The sequence below is a fragment of the Mesocricetus auratus genome, unplaced genomic scaffold, assembly GCF_017639785.1.
Source record: "Mesocricetus auratus isolate SY011 unplaced genomic scaffold, BCM_Maur_2.0 Super-Scaffold_100676, whole genome shotgun sequence".
Taxonomy (NCBI): Eukaryota; Metazoa; Chordata; class Mammalia; order Rodentia; family Cricetidae; genus Mesocricetus; species Mesocricetus auratus.
In genome coordinates this window covers 75,418,477-75,439,219 of record NW_024429266.1, presented here as the reverse complement: position 1 = coordinate 75,439,219, position 20,743 = coordinate 75,418,477, and positions in this window count along the sequence as shown.

Sequence of the window (20,743 nt, the reverse complement as noted above, 5' to 3'; positions counted from 1 at the left end):
CAGAGATGACAGGAGCCCTGTTTGAAAAGTGACTGCTTCCATCTTCAGAAGAACATTAATTCAGACAATAAACTCAGAAAGCAATTAGAGCTTCGCTTTGTGCTTGATAAAGCAATAAGGACTGGCTCCAGAATTAAATCAGGGGGCCCCCAGAAGGAGACCTTGAATCCTAGTAAACAATACCATACTAATGGGAAGTTTGAGGTCAGACAAGAGTGCAGCTGCTGGAGGTTGTGAAAAGCATTATCATTTCTGGGGCTTTGCTAAAGTAAACGAGACTGTCTATCTATCTCCCTTTACTCAATTACCTCTGCAGCCTGAAGAACTTGAGTTCATGGCCACTTACTGTTGTTTGCAAGATGAATAATGAGAAAATTCCTGTATTTTGCTGGCTGCTGTCAGGGGTTATTTGTACAACCCTTGCTTAAAACTGAAGAAAAGCACCAGGCACTCCAGCAGTTATGCAGAAAGAATAGTGAACAAAAATCAGCCACATAAGGTCAGACTGGCTTTATGGAATTTGAGCCTTGTTTCTGTTCTCCATTAAAGACATCTGACTCTTGTGATAGTTTTACAAGTAGCACTGATCTCCCACTAGCATGCTCCTTTTTTTTGAGTTTTATAGCAATTGTCCACCTGGCAGTTGAGGGAACTAGTTTAGTGAATAAAGTACTTGCTTCTTAAGCACAGTGACCTGAGTTAGCCCCAGCACCCACACGTATGCTGAGCTTGGTGATGTTCACCTATAATCCCAATTCTGGGGTGGCAGAGCCAAGAGTGTCATGGAGGCTCTCTGGCAAGACAGTCTAGAAACCTCAGTGAGTTCCAAGTTCAATGAAAATCTGAGAGTGAAGAGAATAAGATGAGAATCAATAGAGAAAGACATCCAGTGTCTACTTCTGGTTTAAACATACACAATGCACATACAGAAAAGCATAGCCCTCAGACATATGGACACATGCATATTACACACACACTGACTTACACATAGAAAAGGGAAACCTTCTATTCAGACATACTTATATTGTGAGGACTGTATGTTTTTAGATGTCTTATCATTGCTGTGATACAGAAGAGAAAGGAATTATGTTACCTTCATCAGAAATGTTGGTTTGGCTAGGTGAGTCTCTTAAACATGAGGCCAAACACTCAGGTGTCTAGCATGAAGGAAGTCCTAATAATGAATAATGCTTGCTGAACCCACTAATCCTCAGTGTCTCAGGGAAAGAAGTGTCATCTCTGTTGGGAGCAATCAGGAAATGGCAGAGATATGTTAAAATGAGACAGAAGGATCACTAGCTCAGAAGCAAGATAGAGTAGGGTTGTTTATGTAAGCACATTGGTAGTATAAGTTCTCAGCTATGCAGTATAGCCACAGGACACCCTATTGCAAATCCGATATATCATTCAGGTTTTCTTTATTTTTATAGGCAGAAGTTTCCTGTCCTGATTGCCTGATCCCAAATTACCACACAGAGTCTTCTATTAATTAAATATATTCAGTCAATAGCTCAGGCTTGTAACTAACTTGCTCTTACATTTTAAGTTACCCCGATTCCTTATCTAGCTCTGTCACATGACAGTACCTTTATTAGCATGGAATGTTCATCTCTTGCTCCCTTTGTGCCAGACTGAACACTCCTATGACTCCACCCTTCTTCCTTGCATCATTCTCTGTTGGGGTTTCCTACCTAAACTTCTGCCTGTCTACCAGCCCTTCAGCTTTGTATTAATTAATGAAACCATCACATATTCATAATGTACAGTAGAATTATTCCAGAGCACACACACTCCAAACAAAACACATTTGCATGTCCCCAGGGCTCTCCAGCATTCTGTGAATTAGAGCTCCAAGAGTTGTCCTCTACTCCCTGCTTCCTGATTGCTGCTTTCTAAAGTATTAAGTTGATACGTGCTTTGAATTTCAATCCACTCTGTGGCTCATGATTTGCATATACTTTCTTTCATCTCATAGTTTTTCTCTTCACTGTTAATCTTTCTGTGGATGTCCAGAAAGGTATGTCTGTATGTGCGTGCAGAGCCCAGAGAACATGTTTTATGACACAGACTCTCTCACTGACCTGGAACCTGAATATATGGCAGGCACTGTGATGGCAGTATGTGCCACCACAGCTGTGTGTTTCATATGTGTTTTGAGGACTTAATACAAGTCCTCATACTTCAAGGGAATCACTTCATCTATGGAGGTGACTCCACAGCCCTCAATCTTACATCTTCTTGTTTAAATCTTATCACATTATGACGCCCCCATACATAGGTCAAGCCAAGTAGTATCCAGTAAGTTTACTGCTGTGTTCGTGTTGCATGCTTGACATTATACAAGTATTAAGACAAGCACACATTGTCCTCAAAAAGCTAGCCATGTGAGTGCTGGCTTTTACCTGCAAACTGGCAGGGGCAGGAACAGATGATGAGCTCTAGGCCTGTAAGAGATCTTCTCTCAAAGGAGGGAGTTGACATTTCTGACAGTGACTCAGTCGTGTGTTTGACATCCACATATACATTCACATGTGTGTAGATGCTCTTTAAACAAACATGCACCCCTACACAAGTCATCACCCATACATGAATATGTATATACTTTGAAAAGTTAATTTTACCGGACCCGATTTTAGTATTTATTAATTAAGATTAACTTCTCAATCAAGGACACTGAAGCAGTGCAGACAGGGTGATTTTTGTCTGGAAAATGTACAAAACCACCATTGTTCCTAATCCCGTGTTTGGTGGGAACTTAACAAATGCTCCTCACTTCTTCTCTTTACACACTTCTTACCCACATCTCTTAGGAGGCTGGGCATGGGCTCTCTGTATTTCTGTGTTCAGTAGTTGTGATTTTTCCTGTCATTTGATAACTCAGTCCCACCTTTGGTTTGAATCATTTCATGCTGTGACACCAGTCATACCTTTCTCTTAGAAGTAAGCAGTTCATCATCTGGTTTTAGGGAAAACACATTTTTTCTTCATTTTTGTACTTACAGAGTCATCTTCCTATAAGCAAATGGCATTTTCTCTTTAAAACATTAAGTGTGTGTGTTTATATCTGTGCCTTATTTTGTGCATTTGAATGCAGTGCCTAAAGAGACAAGAAGAGACTATTGGATTCCCTTGAAATGAATGTACAGATAATTGTGAGCTGTCTGACTTCAGTACAGGGAATTGTGCATGCGTCCTCTGTAAGAACAGTAACATCTGTTAGCAATTAAGACATTTTTATACTTCCAATATTACCATTTTAATAATGAGGTCTGCTTCCTTTCTTTAAAGTTCTAATAAAAACTAAAGATGCTGACTCTTTGTGCTGGCTAGGTTTGTTTCAACTTGACATTACTAGAGTCATCTGAGAACAGGGAATCTGAGTTGATTTCATCAGATTGGCTGGTGAGCATGTCTGTAGGGCATTTCTTTGATTATCAATTAATGTGAAAAGGTGTATCCCACTATAAGCAGTACTATTCCTGGGCAGGTGGGTTGTGTAAGGATAAAAGCTTACAAGCTTTGGAAAAGAAGTCTTTTAGTGCATTCTTCCACAGTTCCTGCCTTGACTCCTGACCTAATTTCCCTCAAGGATGGACTGTGATCAGGACATGGTAGTCAAACAAGCCTTATAAAACTTCTCCCAAGATGCTTTTGGTCATGGTGTTTATTGCAACAAAGGAGACTAAAATTAGAACTCTATTTAAACATTTCAATAGAAACTTCTTTTAAAGTATTCATTTACTTAAAAAAGAAAAGAAGGAAGGAAAGAAGGAGGGATGGAGGGAGGAATGGAGAGAGAGAGGGATAGAGGGAGCTATGGAAGGAGCGAGGTACAGATCCCTGCATCTTTTGTAATAAAGACACAGTTCCAATGTAACACATTCCCCTTAGAGCCCTTAAACTAGAAGATATAGACCCGGACACTAAGAACCACACTCGATGTCCTAGTGCTCGTGAAGAGGCACTATGGGTTGTGAATGCATTGAATATACCTCCTGGGATATCTCCACTGATTTCTTCAAAGAGGACAAGACTTTCAAAGTAATGTAACTTTCCTGTTGATCTCCAATTGCTGTGTGGAAGAAGAACTTTGGCTGTGTAGGAATCAGACTCTCAGAGGAGAGAGGAAAAATGCAGCTGCATTCTTTTAGCTAACTCTAGTGGTATGGGAAGCTGGGAGTATACCACTGCAGATACTTGTCAACAGCCCCTAAAGAAGTGGATTTTTAAACCATAAAGACTAGGGTGATGTAAATATAATAAAAATCAGACTCTGTTCAAAGAAAAAGTATGTAAGTGTTTTTTGTTGTTGTTTTGCTAGGAAAACAAAACCTTACTGTTTTCAAAATGATGTAAACTTGCTATATGGATATTTCAGTGCTTGCTATGTTGAATCAAGGGTTTCCAACATTTCAACTGACTTTTTTTCTTTCCATTATTTGAGTTCTGCAAAATACATTGAAGATCCTGAAGCAATCTAATAGTTATTAATATTTAACAACAAGATCACAAAATCATAGCTTAATACTTAATCTCAGGCCAAAGATACAAAAGCAATTTTCTTGACTCACAAATGAAGACAAAGGTAAGATAACATCAGAATGACCATTAAAGAAATAATGCACAGATGGCTTCCAGTTGTGACAGTTGATATTTCAAGAATTCAAAGTCAACAACAACAAAAGAAATAAACAACAACAACAATTACAATAACAACAATAAATGGGGGTCCCTGGTTACAGATGAGAAGGTAATCAAAACGGTAGTTCAAATTGAATCCAGAAACTCACAAGTAAGTAGACTTGGCTGCTGTGCCTGTCACATCAAGGTTCCATTCTGGTCCCATGCTGAAGAACTTGGAATTATAGAAGTCACAATTCAAAAAACCATAAAAAAGGATAGCAAAAGATATAAATTCATTTGTAAAGCTGTGGCAGAAGAACAGAGAAATTGATCAATGAGTAAGAACATTTGATTGTTGAATAAACATGAACACCAGAGGGTGGATCCCAGAACCTAATAAACTGGGCATCTGACAAATTTCTGTAACCCTAATTCTAAGAACAGCAAAGGCAGAAAAGTTATTCAGACCTGCTGACCTCTGGCAAATCAAGAATGCAAGCTCCATGTTCACAAAGAGTCTTTGTCAATCTTGGAAAGGTTATTGTAGATGCCCGTCTCCTATAATGAGATGGATGACTGCCTTAAATGCCATCCTAGAGCTTTCATCCAGGAACTGACAGAAGCAGAAGCAGACACCCAGAGCTAAGCAGTGAGTGAACTCCTGAAATCCAGTCGTAGAGAGAGAGGACTGATGAGCAATGGGGTCAAAACCATGCTGGGAAAACTCACAGAAACAGCTGACCTGAGCAAGGGGGAGTTCATGGACACAAGTCTGACATCTGGGGAACCAGGATAAAACTGAACCAAACCCCCTGAACATGGATGTCAGTTAGGAGGTTTGGGCAGACTGTGGGGCCTCTGGCAGTGGAACCAGTATTTATCCCTAATAGTCAAATGGAATTTGGTGGCCCATTTCCCATGGAAGGATACTCTCTCAGCCTGGATACATGGGGGACAGCCAATGCCCTGCCCCAGGTGATATGACAGACTTTGATGATCCCCATGGGAGGCCTCACCCTCCCAGGGGAGTGGATGGGATGTGGGATGGGAGCGTCAGTGGGGGATGTGGGAAGATGGGAGTGAGAGGGAACTGGGAATGATATGTAAGATAAGATTGTTTTTAATTTGGATAAAAATTTATAAAATTAAAAAGAAGAGTTTCGGTCTTAAAGTAGACAGTGAGTGATGGAAAAGACATCTAAAATCCCTTCTGGTGCCTGAAAGCAATAGGCATTCACATACCACCCCACACATGAACATATCATATGCACACACTAAAAATCAATCTTATACTATTAGAAGAATCTATTATTCTGTGAAATTAATATAACAGAATACATTAATTAATTATGAACTGGAAACAATGATAGAAATAAAGGCAATTACAATTTTTGTTGAGAAAACTTCAATTAGATTTAGGTAGCCATTCATGTTTGCCCATTTAAGTAATGGATTTTGAAGACTAATCTTGATCGGTATTTTATCGCACCTTCCCTTATACTTCAACACATTAACAACAATCTGTATGGATTTTCATAGTTAGAAAAAAGAAGTGTGTCTGCCCTTATTTTACACTTGTATTTTGAAATATTTGTAGCTTTAGCTTTGTATATTCCTTGAATACCATGGTAGGGGATATAGGAATTAATATTGATATTTCCCTGGCATAAGACAAAGAAATACAATTCTTAAACAGAATGTGTCTGTAAATACTGCAGCTACATGCCACTGGCAACTCTGTTGGTGAGAGACTGGGGACATGACCCAGGAGTTTAAGTGCTGCTGTACCAGGGCAATCCTGATAGTCTGAGTCCGGTAGACTGTCTTACCCTGCTCTCCTTTGAATGGATGGGAGGCAGAAACAATTGAATCCTTGTAAGACAATCGGTCAACTAGCTTGGAATATGTAGTGGTAAAGAAGAGACAGTATTCCAAAGAAGCTAGAAAGCAAGGCAACACCCAGGTTGCCCTCTGACCTGTTCACATATACCACACCATTTGATTATCCACATTTATGGATGCATAAATACCCACAACCACTGAGAGACACAGACAGACAGAAAGAGAGAGAGAGTGAGAGAGACAGACAGAGAGTCAGAGAGACAGAGTCTCAGACTCTATTGTTTACCTGCTTAACCGGAAATTTCATTTCTGAATGATTCCAAAGTAATCTGGGTCCTAGTTTGGCAAAGTCATAGTATTCTGAGGGCCACAGCACACAGTAAGGGATTGGTAATGGTACCACTATGGACCATATACATATGGGCTATAGAGAAGTTTTGGTAAAAATGAGAACGCAATGTTGGATAGCTGCATGGTATGCATGCTGTCAGAGTGCATGTCTGAAGACAGAAGATGAATTCCAACAATAGCCCCCTTACGACTTTATGGAAAACCTAGCAGCTAGTGCTAGACAAGTCTGAGTATGTATGGAGGCAGGGCCATTATGATGAGCAAATATGTGCTGGAGAAATGGGAGAGGAAGAGAAGCAAGAGGCAGAATTGAAGAAGCCAGGGCCGTGAGGAACAAGCTGATGATGTTAGCCTGCTTGCCATCCACGGTCTTGGTGCTGACTGGGCCTGGGCTGCAGTAAAAGTCCATGTCTAAGTCTATGGTGCTACCCCAGCCACGGTCTGCCTCTTTGTGTTACTACCAAATTCTATGTGATTGTCATCTGGGCTGTCAGCTGTGGCCATGCTTAGCTCAATGGCCGGCACTGCCACCTGGGGCCATGCTGATGCCTGAACCTAAGCAACTGCCAATGGCCAGAGTCTGTGTTGGTGTCCATGGCTTCAATTACCACAAAATCCTGAGCAGATGCCTAGGACCTGGACAACCACTAGAGTCCGTGTTGGTGTCTGAGAACAATTCTGTCCATGGGGCCAGATTGATCTGATTGGCCTGTGTTATAGAATATTATTTTAAGAGGTGTTCCATTTTTTAAGCTGTGGAATATTTGTTTAATGATGCAGAGATGTGCTGCATTCACTTATGTTGCATTTGTGTAATTCTGTGAAGCTGTGTAAATAGTAAAAAACAACCAACTAGAGTCCTGTGCTACCACCTAAGGCTATGGTGACATGGAGGCCTGAGCTGAAACTGAAGCCTGGGTCCAGCTGCTTCATGCTTCCCATGAAATGGACTCAAACTGTGAACCAAACAAAATCCTTTTTCCCTATGTTCCTTTTATCTGGAAAGTCTGGGATATGAGGAAGATAAATATAGCTGTGCATCAAAGTCTGCAGGGGAGATTCCTTCCTACCTCTCTGCTATCCAGTCATGGTCAACTTCAGGTAATGTACTGGTGTATGAATTCTCCTTCAGGTTATACAAAAGTCAGATTTATAAAGACAGGAAATACTCTAAAAGAGATCCATTATTTGAGTTCTTTCTGGAACCAAATAATACACAACAAACAACAGCAAGAACACCTGAAACACATATCATCTGTTTGTTTCATATGAATTGCATAGGGTTTCCATTGTCAAATTCAGTGTGTATCCATGAATGAGTACATTTGTACCTAAGTGTGTATGTGGCCATTTTAGATATATTTGAGTTAGTAATGGTCTTCTCATTATTTTTTCTCACATCAAGGGTGAGGATTGTTTCTTATCATTTATTTTCATTGTGCTCTTAACAATTAATGTTTACAAATTCTTGGACCCACAAAATTCGTTAAAGCACAAGAACACAACATTAATATAAAAAGTACCCTTGTATACATCAAAAACCCCAGACAATTAATTAGGAAAAATCACATTAAAAATATCTCCCCAAAATAGATAATTTAGAAGTATATGTAACAAATAAATAGAAAATCCACTATGACAAAATATTCAAGACACTGAATATTTGAATGAAAAGACCTTGCACACTACTGGATTGGCAAAATGATTATTGCTAAAATGACTATTATACTAAAAGTATTTACAAATTTAATAAGATAACTTACACACTGTTAATATATTTCACAGATTTGGTAAAAGTAAACAATCCCAGAATTCACAAGGCACCACAAATGATCATGAAGCACAAAGTAATTTTAAGGCAAAATAACATAACTGGAGGCTGCACAATGTTTGACCTCAAATTATACTACAGATATGAAGATTGCCTCGTCCTAGCATAATAGCAGACAAGTAGACCAATGGGACTGAACAGATTAGCCAGAAATAAAATTACAAAGCTATGTCTGCTTAATGTTTAAAAAAGGAGATAAAAGTATACATTGGAAAATGCCTATTCATCAAATGATACTGGGAAAAACTGTATAACTATCTGTAGAACAAAAAGAAGTCCATATGTTTCACTTTGTAAAATATTCAATTTAAAATGGATCAAAGACCTTAATTTGAAAGCTGAATAGAATGCCAATAGCACCTTAACTAGCCCCAAATATCAACAGATAGTACTACATGAAATTAAAATGTTCCTGTCAAGGAAAGGATACTGTCAGTAGAGTAAAAGACACATCAAAGATATAAAAAATATAGAAGGTATACTATATACAAATGCCTAATGTATCCAGAGAATACAGACTATGGCAGAAATTAAATACTACAGAAATAAAAATACCAATCTGTGCTGGAGAAATGGCTCAGCCATTAATGTTTAGGCTCACAACCAAAAAATACCCAACAAATGGGTTAATGAATTAAATAGACAGTTAAAAATAAAAGAAACACAACTGACTAAGACTATTTTAAGAAGTGATCAAAATCTCCAGTCATCAGGAAAAATAAAATTCAAGCTACTTTGAAATACCACCTTAGCCTAGTCAGAATGTCTATTAAGGTATTGTAAAAAATGTTGGAAAGGATATGGAGGAATATAAATGAATTCTTATTCACTGTTGATCAAGATGCACATTAATGTAGCTTTTGAAAATCAGTATGGATATTTCTCAATAAATTAAAATTAGAACTACCATTTCACCTAACTACTTTACTCAATGCATGCAGAGAAATCTATATCATATAATAGATATATTTGTACATCCATATTTAATGCTGTTTTATTCATTAAAAGAAAAAAATCAAGCCAACCTATTTTTTCCATCACCAGATGCCTGGAGATGAAAATGTGGTTCATATATAAAACATAATACTAGTTAGCAGTAAAGAAGAATTAACTCACAAAATTTGCAAAAAACAAAGAAAAGAAAAATGAATTGTCTTAGAATATATAACATAAAGTGAGGTCACACATTCTCGAAGGGAGGATGAGAACAAGTTCTCTCTTACTTGTGAACCCTATGAAAGTGTACATACAGTTACAATATAATACACAGAATGAAGACCAAGCATAGCTAAATACTAAGTGATGTGGAAAGACTGAACATAGGGAATGACCATGACATCATAACAAGAGGATATACAAGGGATTGTTTTTCTAGTTTTAACTCAATTATGGTATTTTCTTTGCTGGTGGTGGATAAGTGTATAAATTGAGGTTAGTAGTGAAAGTAAGAAATCCAGCATGAACCTCCAAAATTTCAGAATGGCTCTTTTAACTTCATGGAAGGTTAGTCTCTGAGAAATTTCTCTGTGTAAGTTTCTTTCCTTTGTAAGCTCTTTACAGTAAAGTTTAATAGTTATGTTAAAAAGTATAATTGACCTAAGTTACATATGTTTGGGAAATTTTAAATATACACAGAAATTCACTGTTATTGCAACCATGTAAATAATGACACCTATGAAGTATTATGACTCTCAATTTATAAATGCGAAAAGTGAGGTCACACTAACCCTGTGATTTGAATGGGTATAATGTTGACTGCAGCTCATACTTTTGTCTGCTTAACCTACATAACAAGGTTACTATTTGAAGGTGCTCCAACATTGTAGCATAAAGAAATGACATATTGGGTAAAGCAATGTTGTGCATTCTTTTGATAATATTAAAAAGGTACAGTAGATTCCCAAGGTTTCATTGGTGATATTTTAAGTTTTGGTGATATAGTGGAAGCAGGAAGACATAACTGGAATGTAGTAAATGTGTTCTCCTAAAAATCACACAAGGCTCATGTTGTCATTAAGACAAAAGTAATGTTTTGGAGTGAAAAATTCATGGATCTCTTTAGATAGTAAACACTAGGGTGCAACTTACACATCTCGATGGCTGTCATTTATGATAATGCCATGTGCTGTGGCCCCTCTTGCTACATTGCTAATTGCACATATTCCCCTGTGACTACAGAACAAAATGTCACTTTGTTGAGATGACTCCTCTCACATAGTGTTGGACTGGACTTTCCCTCCCAGCAAAATGGCAAGAGGCAACTTGGGAAAGATCCAGGTCATTGAATTCACCAAGTATATTAATAGATGAGCTACATTCTATATCTAGCCATTAATACAATCACTCGTTTAGATAAATCATTTATTTAAAATTCCTCCGAGTCCTTTAGTACTAAGACATGGTTTTCAAAACCATGCTTATTTTATTACCGACTGAGATAAGGGTTCCTAGCCAAATTGCTCTTGACATTTTGCTGGGGAAATGATAACGTTTTAAAAACTGTACTGGGAATATCTGTTTTATTGCATGAAGTCTTCACTCAGTAAGAGGGAAATGTGGGAAGAAAGGTTTTATGTTATGTGGAACAATGGTACTCAGCATCTATTTCGCATCCTGAAACATTAAGGTCTCCATATATTCTCTTTGAAGAGTTGAAATAACACTCATCTGAACCTGGTCAGGAGAGGTAGAGAAAGGCCTATCAAAAGAGGCATGCAATGTACAGATCTAACCAGTGAGTACTAGAAAGATTCAGTGTTTGAAACTGCCTAAAGTTATTATCGTAATAAAAACCATGAACAAAAGCAGTTTGTTGAGGAAAGGGTAAATTTGGCACACATTTCCACATCACAGTTTATCATCAAACTAAGTCAGGACATAATCTCAAGCAGGGTAGGAACCTAGAGTCAGGAGCTGATGCAGAAGCCATGGAAGAATGCTGCTTACTGGATTGTTCCTGTGTATTTCTTAGCATGGTTTCTTATAGTACCAATAACCTATGGGGCTTTTCTATAGACCACCTTCATGGAGGCATTTTCTAAATGATATTTACTCTACTTAGGCTATTTTACTTGTGGAAAACTGACAAAAAAGTATCGCCTACAATTGACACCTTTACACACAAATTTATCATAAATAAAAACCTGTCTTTTCTTGTTCAAGATCATACATTAACAAAATCATGCCACTGTGAGTGCCTACAGATTAAAATTTAAAACTAAGATAAATATTTTCTTTTTTCAAGAGGGAAAAGCCAGGGCACAGTCACAATTGGACTAAAGAAACACCTTGCAAAGGATCTGGATATTTCTCGGGCTCTGCCATTGGCAGCACACACACTTGGCATTTACCCTATAGTACTGGCATCTCCAAAATGTGGGTTTATCATCAGAAACTGGGCTTTACTTTCATTAATAGCCTCTACTGGTGAAAAGACTCAATTTTTCTCAAAAATACATTAATCTTTGGGTTTTCAAAGATACTTTGACCAGAGCCTCTCCTGGCTTCTCACAGGGTCAAGCTTCCTCTTCTGTCCATGAACCTCTCTTGCCTTGAAAACTAATGCCTCCATGGAGACTCTTACACATAACTAAGCTGATGAATCAGCATAAAATACAATTTTAGCCACCTCTGAAAACGCATTATATGGGATGACTCTCAGGAAACAATGCCCAGAAGTCTTCAGCTCAATGATGTTAGTACTCTCTTATTCTTTATTTAATTTTTTGGTTGTGAGCCTAGCCTTTAAACGGCCGAGCCATCTCTCCAGCCCTCTTTGTTTAATTTTTAAAATTCATTTTACATACCAAATACAGGTCCCTCTCTGTCTGCTCAACCAGCTCCCCCTATCTCTTACCTAAAATACCCCCCTTATCCACCCATCAGATAGGGTAAGGCCTTCCCCATAAAGAGTCACCAAAACCTGGTGTATTGAGGTGAAGCAAGAACAAACCCCTCCTCCCTGCACCAAGGTTGAGTAAGGCATCCTACCCATCTTATGCACCACTGCCTAGGACTTCTCAAAGAGATCAAGCTACACAACTGTTAAAAATATGCAGAGAGCATAATTATGTCACAAACAGGCTTCCCAGCTGTTGGTCTACAGTCTGTGAGCTCTCATAACAACTGGGCGGCTGTCTCTGTGAGTTTCCCAATTACGATCTTGATCCCCCCTCCTTCTCTTTGAATACATTCCTGGAGCTCTGCCTGGTGTTTGGCTGTGGATCTCTGCATCTGCTCCTATAGTTTACTGGAAGAAGTTTCTATGGTGGCAGGGTAGGCACCAATCTGAATACAGTGGAAGTTCAGTTCAGGCACCTTCTCCGTTATTGCTAAGAATCTTAACCGGGGTATCCTTGTGGATTCCAGGGAAATTCTCCAGCACCAGGTTTCTCCCTAACCCTATTATGTCTTCTTCTTTCAAGATTTTCTTTCAGTGTTCTCTCTTTCCATCCCTCCCACAACTTGACTGTCCCATTAGCTCATAGTTCATCCCTTTTCCTCTCTACTCTACTCCTCCAAGTTTACCAAGGAGATCTCATCTGTTTCTCCTTCCCAGGGTGATCATTGCATTCTGCTTAGGGTCCTCCTTGCTGCCTAACTTCTCTGGAGCTATGGATTGTAGTGTAGTTATCCTATGCTTTACATAATTATCTACTTATGAGTAACTATATACCCTGTCTATATGGGGCTGAGTTAGGATATTTTTCTAGTTCCATCCATCTGCCTGAATATTTCATGATTTTGTTAGTTTTTACACCTAAGTAAATTGTGTAAATGTACCACATTTTCTTCATCCATTCTTTGGTTGAGGGGCATCTAAATTTTTCCATGGTGTAACTATTATGAAAAATGCTTTTATAAATATAATTCATCAAATATTCTTGTTGTATGAGTGAACATCTTTTGGGTATATGCCTAAAAGTGTTCCTGCTGCATCTTGAGGTAGATTGATTCACCGTTTTCTGAGAAATTGACAAGCTGATTTCCAAGGTGTTTGTACAAGTTTGTATTCCCAATAGCAGGTGAGGAATGCTCCCCTTCATCCACATCCTCTCTATCATCATCATTTTTGAACTTATCCATTCTGACAGGAATAGGTTGGTGTCTCAGAGTAATTTTGATTTGCATTTCCCTGAGGAATAAGATTGTTGAGCAATTCCTTAAATGACTTTTGTCCATTTGAAACATTTCTTTTGAGAATTCCCTGTTTAGATCTATGCCCCATTTTTAATTGGATTATTTGGTATTTTTGTGTCTACTTTCATGAGTTCTAAATATATTTTGGAGATCAGTTCTATGTCTTATGTGGGGTTGGTGAAGATCTTTTCCTATTTTGTTGGTTGCCATTTTGTCTTATTTATCCTGTCCTTTGCCTTAGAGAAGCTTTTAGTTTCAGGAGATCCCCGTTACTAATCATTGCTTTCAGTGCCTGTGCTACTGGTATTATATTTAGGAAGTGGTCTCTTGTGTCAATGCATTCAAGACTTTTTTTCCCCTTTCTGTTCTATAAGGTTCAATGTAACAACTCAGTTTACTTTGAAGTGTTTCATTCACTTTGACTTGAATTTTGTGCATGATAATATATATGGATCTATTTGTAGTCTTCTACTTATTGACATCCAGTTTTGCCAGCTGAAGATGCTTTCCTTTTTCCATTTTACTGTTTGAAAACTTTGCCAAAATTCAGGTGCTCATAGGTATGTGGATTAATGTCAGGATATTAAAATTGACTCCAATGATTCACGTGTCTCTTCTTGTGTCAATACCAAGTTGTTTTTTTTATTACTATAGCTCTATAGTAGACCTTGAAGCCAGGGATGGTAATGCATCCAGAAGTTCCTTTATTTTCCAGGATATATTTTTAGCTATCCTGGGTTTTTATCCATATGAAGCTGATTATTTTTCTTTTGATGTCTGTAAAATTTGTGTTGGGATTTTGATGGGAATTGCATTGAATCTGTATATTGTTTTTCGTAAGCTTGCCATTTTTACCATGTTTATCCTCCCTATAGAAGAGCAAGGGAGATATTTCTGTTTTCTGATATTCTCTTCAGTTTCATTCTTCAAAGACTTAATTTTTTGTTATGCAGGTCTTTCATGTTTTCTGTTAGAGTTACCCCAGTTATCTTATATTATTTGTGCCATTTTTAATCAACTCTGATTTCTCAGTTCTAGCTAAAATGCCAATTTTTCCACTAAGACATAGGCTTTGCTCAAGTTTCTGTTATTTTATTAATCAAAGGTGATTTTTCAGCCCCTGATAAAAAGAACCACAGTTTCTCAACTCAAAATAACTGATAGATGTGATAGAATCATTAAGGGTAAGGGTCTCTAAATCCTCCCTAAAAATTCATTATCCAGTCTTATGATCTGCATTCCTTCCAATAATCTTATGTTCCAACTAAAAGGTAGATGCAATAAGCCAAGCACTAGGGAGGTAGAGGCAACAATTCCTGGAGGTCACTGGGCAGCCACTTTAGCAGAACCAGTGAGCTCCAAGTTCAGTGAGAGAATTTGTCTCAAAAAATAAGATGGAAAGTGTCTGAGAATGATAGCTGACATTGAGCACTTCACATGCACAGGAACAAGTGAATACACATATTAACCTACACATTGACCCTTCATCAACACAGCAAGAGGCAATTATACAAACATAAACCGTAGGGAATTATTTAAGAAAATTTAAGACTTTAGGACAAGTTTAAGCTTAGCTCTTTTTCGAATTACAACTTTGTATTTCTTAAAGTCCTTTAAAAATATCCTATTGAAATAAACATGATGGTCTAGGATAGTGGTTCTAACCTCTGGGTCATGATCTCTTTGGAGGTCTCATATCAGATATCCTGCATACAAAATATTTACCTATACCAGTAGGAAAATTACAGTTATGAAGCATCAATGAAATAATTCCATGGTTGGGGATTACCTCAATATGAGGAACAGTATTCAAGGGTCTTACCATTAGTAAAACTGAGAACAACAGGGTTAGGGTGATCACTCAGTAGGTAAATACTTCTTTTCTTTTTTTTTTTTTTTTTTGGTTTTTCGAGACAGGGTTTCTCTGTATTGTCTTGGAAGCTGTCCTGGAACTCACTTTGTAGACCAGGCTGGCCTCGAACTCACAGAGATCCACCCATCTCTACCTCCCGAGTGCTGGGATTAAAGGCGTGCGCCACCAACGCCCGGCAGTAAATACTTCTTACATACATATGAAGTCATAAGTTTGCTACCCGGCACTTATATAGTAACAGGCCTAGTATCTGTTGTCTGTAATTGCTGAATTCCTACACCAAGTTATTGAGAAGAGAATCTCCAGCAAAACCTGGTTTATAGAGGGGTGAAGAAGAAACATTATTTCAAAGAAGATGGAAAGTGAGGAACAACAAATGAGATGGTCCTCAGACTTTGACATGTGTGCCATGGCATGAGCATAACTGTACTCATACTCATGAACATGCATGCCAACATCATAACCCCTCCACATACACACAAGGGAGGAGATAGAAAGAGCATAAACATGACAGTCTAGATGATGTCAAACATATGGAATATGAGGGATAATAGCCATGCTCTTTATGTTCTTCAGTGTCTGGGTTAAATAATGACACATTAGTTCTGTAAGCCAGACTAAAACCATGGGTGTCATTTGTCCACAAGATGTATCAAGATATTACGTTCTCTCCCTCTACATGTCTCATCTCTCTCCTTCCTTCCCTCCCTCCCATCATCCCTTCCTCTCTTCCCCACCTCACCTCTTTCTCTTTCTTCCATGCACAAATCTGTGAAAGTACAGGTCACTGTGCATGCCTACACTTGCAAAAACCAAAAGAAAGCACTGAGTATCTTTCTCTATCACTTCCTTTCATGTTTACGTGAGCCAGGATTTCTCACTGAATGTAGAAATTGGAGGACAACCAGCAAACCCAAGCAAATCCTGTGTTTCTTTCCCACACAGTGCTAAAGTTATAGCACATAGCCATGTTTGGCTTTTTATATGAATGTTGGAGATTCAAGTATAGGCTCTATGTCTACACAACAGGTGCTTTTGCCCACTGATTCATCTCTCTAGATCACTTTTTTTCTGTGATTTCTGTAATCTGTTACCAAATCACTTGCTCTTCTCAGAGTCGATGCAGTTTTAGTCTATTTGAACTATAGGATCTGCTTGGTTTTGCCACACTCCAAGCTAGATTGCCATATTTGTCAGAAAAATTTTGTCCTCCCTAAACATGTTCAAAATTTCAATTTCTTTTTATCATTTTTCAAATTAAATTAGAAACCATCTTCTTTAACATGTCAATCCCAGTTCCCTCTCCCTCCCTTCCTCCCCTGTCCCCCACTGACCCCCTATTCCATTCCATTTCTGCTCACCAGGGAGGTTGAGGCCTACAATGGGGAATTTTCAAAGTCTGTTATATGTTAGGAACAAGGCCTAGACCTTCCCTTGTGTGTCTATGCTGAGACAGTATCACTCTATGGGTATTAGGATCCCAGTGAGTGAGGTAACCCAGTCACAAAAAGACAAAAATTGAATGTAATCATTCATGTATGGATTTTAGACTTATAGCAAAGGAGTAGCAGCCTACAATCCACACTGACAAAGAAGCTAGGAAATAAGGAGAACCCTAAGAGAAATGGCCCCCAGAGAAGGGAAAAGGGACAAGATCTCTATGCTAATTGGGAGTATGGGGGAGGGGAGAAAGAGTTAGAAGAAAGAGAAGGGGAGAAGAGGAGGAGAGGGGTGGACAGAAGAGAGCACGAAGTTCCATTCAGGGGAAAAATAGAGGAGATCAAGAAAAGTGATATCATAATAGAGGGAGTCACTATAAATTTAAAGAGAAATCTTGCAATAGAGAAATGTCCAGAGATCGATATGGTTGTTACTAACTAACAATATAAGCAATAGACTTAGAGGTGCATTAAAAGTCCTTCTCTGATTATGAAATTTCAATTTCTTTAATCCATGATTAGTTAGATTCACACACTTTTATTTATGGATTTTCTGTGGCATCCATTTATTTGTATGGTTATTGGTTGATTTTCCTCTCTCCAAAAACATTCTCAGCTTCACACTGAGAAACAAGCTATCATGACTATTGTTAGTTACCTAGGAACTAGCACAGTGTCTGGTGCAGAGAAGTTGTTCAATAGTTATCTATTAAATATATGAATGATTGAGCTTCTATTACTGGCCCAAAACATGGGAATATATATAGATATAGATATAGATATAGATAGATATAGAGATAGAGATATAGAGATAGAGATAGATAAATATATATATATATATATGGAGAGAGAGAGAGAGAGAGAGAGAGCCATATAAACTGTAAGATAGTGCCATATTTATGTGTTTCCATTAAGTGTGTAATTAAGTTACCTTGAGTGGCTTGAAAATAAAGTTGAGTATGTGTACCAGTGTACTGGCTGTGTTTGAGTCTTTTCTTCACTGTCAGATTAGTCTTTGTGTAGTAGCATCTTTAATATTTTTATGTTGGTCCACAAAATCTCAGTAGTGATTTTCCTCTTTTCCAAATTATCTCCTTGTTTCAGATCTCAGATATTTTATAGGTGATTAGTAAGAAGTGGGTTATCAATTTTTCTATTTGATGTGAGCTAATATATCACAAGAAGCAATTTCGGAAACTATGGTTTTATGTCATCTCACAGTTGAAGGTAATTCATAATGGTGGGAATACATGGCAATAGGTGCAGGACGTCCAATAGTCACATTGTATCCATAGTAAAGAAATAGAGAAGAGGAAGATAGGAAGTGTGGTTGGGCCATAATGAATCAAGACTCTCCCCTAGTATCCATTTCTTCTACTGAGACTCTACCAAAGGTTCTACAACTTTCTCTAATAGTGTCACCAGTTGTAAAACAAGTCTTCATATATATGAAACCCTATAGATATTTAATATTCAAAACACAAAAACAATATATTTTTCTTAATTCTCTTTTTAACTTTAATTTTGTTAATTCTTTGATAGTATATAGTATGTTTTGATTATTTTCACTCCATATCTCAACTCCTACAAGATTCATCCCCTTTTGTAACCCACCTAATTTGTGTTCTTTTTTCCCCATACCCATTATATTTAATTTATTTTGCCTTCATTTATTGTTGGATGAAACATCTTGAACTGACCAGTGTCAACTCCATTAAATAAACTCCTCTCACTTTCCAGGCAGTAATCCTGGCAACTGATCCGTGGATAGGGCTGAGATTTAGTGACTACCACCACTATCTATGATGAAATTTTGTCTGTATTGAGCTTTCACGAGTATACTGTCACAATGAATATGAATTCATATGTGCAATTGAGCTGCTGTGTCAGGAGGATATAATTTCCTCATATATTATCCACTGCCCTTGACACTTACAGGGTATATAACACCCACATCCACAATAACCTTTGACCCTTAGGGAAGAGTATATGGTACAGATATTTCATTTAGAGCTGAACATTCTGGAGATTTTTATTCTTTGCACCATAGCCTGTTCTGCCTTTTTGTGTTAAACCCTACCTTCCTCAAATAGAAACTTTTTTGATGAGAACTGAGATTATTCTTTGAGTATAATGATAAATTATTAGGAGTCAGTTTATTACTGTGCCCATTTAGCAGAATAGAATTAACATGTTCTCCCATGGATCCTGGGACCCATATCCAGCCATAGGTTTTGGACCCTATAGTGATACCCGTATGTATTTCTTTTGTGAAGCTGAATTTTTTAAACCTAATGTGGAAGTGCGTGGTTAATCCCATTACATTTGTGTAATTGTTGGTTCAATGATCATTTCTTGTATCCCCTTTAGCATCTGTTACTGTTCTAAAGAGTTAATTGAAATGGTTCACAGACCTTTTCTATATGTTCCCACAAACACATTCCATCTGTCTCATCCATAGCACTACAATAGATCGCCAGTTACAGGCCCTTTCCCTGTCAATATCTCTTGTGGATCACATAAAGTATTCTCTCCTAAACACCCACTCCCTGTTGTATCCCATACCCCACATCCAGATGGAACATACTGCTCAACAACAAGCTGTGACTTCCAGAAATCTAGTTAGGATGCCTTCAGGCTTTCTACACACTCTTTTTTCTACACACTCTCTCTTCTCTTCCCCCACACCTAGTCCCTCAGTTTCATTCTTACTCCTGAAACAGAACATAGTTTCAGCCTTACTACCACTCTCTAACATCTCATCTTCCATAGATCCCATAGATCTCCTCTCCCAATTCCTCCTTCCTCACCTGTTGTATCTTAATTCCCTAATTCCACCATGCACACCCTTCTAAACCCAGGTTTATGACTGCAAAAAAACACATTGGCTGCCCACAGACCTATCTATATATCTATCTATCTATCTATCTATCTATCTATCTTGCCCCAAACTCTGTCCCCAACACTTATCCCCAATTCTACAGCAGAATTCCAGTGGCAGCTTTGCCACCACCTTGCTTCCCTCTCCTGTGGGTCTCATAGATCTTCCCCTTCTAATATTTCTCTCCCAACTTGTCTTTTCTTATACCCCAACTCTAGTAGACATCCCCCAATGACCCAAGAGGAACTCTTCCTATTTCAAAAGGCAGACTGAAGGCAAACCCACACATTTCCTACTCTTCCTGAGTTCCAATTCCCCCACATTCATTCCCAGCTCTGTAGCATAAAATGTCTTGGTCTCCATTTCCAATCTGACCCCAATTCTGTAATATCACAAAGACTTTCTCACTGTACCTACCTTACCCAAATTTATTGTAGTATCCCAGCACTGAAGATATGATAGAATAAATGGATTCATCAACCAAAGAAAATTGGGACTCCAAAAACACTTGCTAGAAAACATCAAGGAATTTAGAACACTAAGAAAATATCAAACCTAAGAAGGAAACGAATAGAGGAGAAGAAATTCAACTCAAAGTTCAAGAAAAAGTGTCCAGGCTAAGAGAGCATCCCTCTATTTGGAATGGGCTCCCAAAACTCATTCATAAACCATAGTGAACACTGATCTACTACCCAAGGCTCCAGTGATTTCTGTGGCCTCCTCCCTGGCACTATATTCATGGAGTCTGTATCAGTCCCTTGTTG